Below are 755 nucleotides of genomic sequence, written 5' to 3' on the forward strand. Positions count from 1 at the left end.
GGTTCGATGGTGTAATGGTTAGCACACTGGACTCTGAATCCAGAGATCCGGGTTCAAATCTTGGTGGAACCTGAGTGGCAGTGCAGAGGATCTGTGGCTGGAAGGTTGCCAGTTTGTATCCTGTAGCTGGCAGAAGAATCCTACTCTGTTGGGCCCCTAAGCAAGGCCCTTATCCCCAACTGCTCCAGGGGTGCTGTATAAATGGCTGATCTGATCCCAAGCTTCTCTCCCTGTGTGTGTGTCTCATGGAGAGCAAGTTGGGGTATGTGAAAAGACAAATTCCTAAGAAATTCCAAATTCCTAGAAATTGTATATGGCCAATAAAGTGATCTTATCTTATTTAGTTAGATTTAGTAACCGGTGGCACTCTCCTAAGCAGTAATGACTGCAACTGATCAACATTTACAGGAAATGTTTACTTTCTCACATCAGTGCTAATGAACTGTGCCCATTTCCTCCTTACAGACCTCCTTCAGCTCTGTGACATTTGACAGCTGTCTTGCATGGACAGCTCACTGCAGGTCCTGCCATCACATTCTCATGGGGTTTAGGTACCAACTTTGACTAGGCTGTTGTAAAATGTTGAATTTCTTTCTCTGCAGTTCTTTTGCACATCTGCCTGCATGTTTAGGATCAGTGTCTTGCTGAAAGGCACACTTTCAGTTCAGCTTCAGGTCACAGATGGATGGCTTGAATTCTCCTCTAGATACATCTTCTGATACATTGCTGAGTTGATGGTTGTGTCAATGATGGCA

General features: G+C 44.8%; 1 non-coding gene across 1 annotated transcript; it reads left to right on the plus strand.

The window, feature by feature from the left end:
• On the plus strand, positions 1-72 carry trnaq-cug (transfer RNA glutamine (anticodon CUG)). The gene has a single exon. It is a non-coding gene; the product is annotated as a tRNA-Gln (tRNA).
• Positions 73-755: the final 683 nt, after the last annotated feature.

Source organism: Lepisosteus platostomus, chromosome 8 (assembly GCF_059453375.1).
Source record: "Lepisosteus platostomus isolate fLepPlt1 chromosome 8, fLepPlt1.hap1, whole genome shotgun sequence".
Taxonomy (NCBI): domain Eukaryota; kingdom Metazoa; phylum Chordata; class Actinopteri; order Semionotiformes; family Lepisosteidae; genus Lepisosteus; species Lepisosteus platostomus.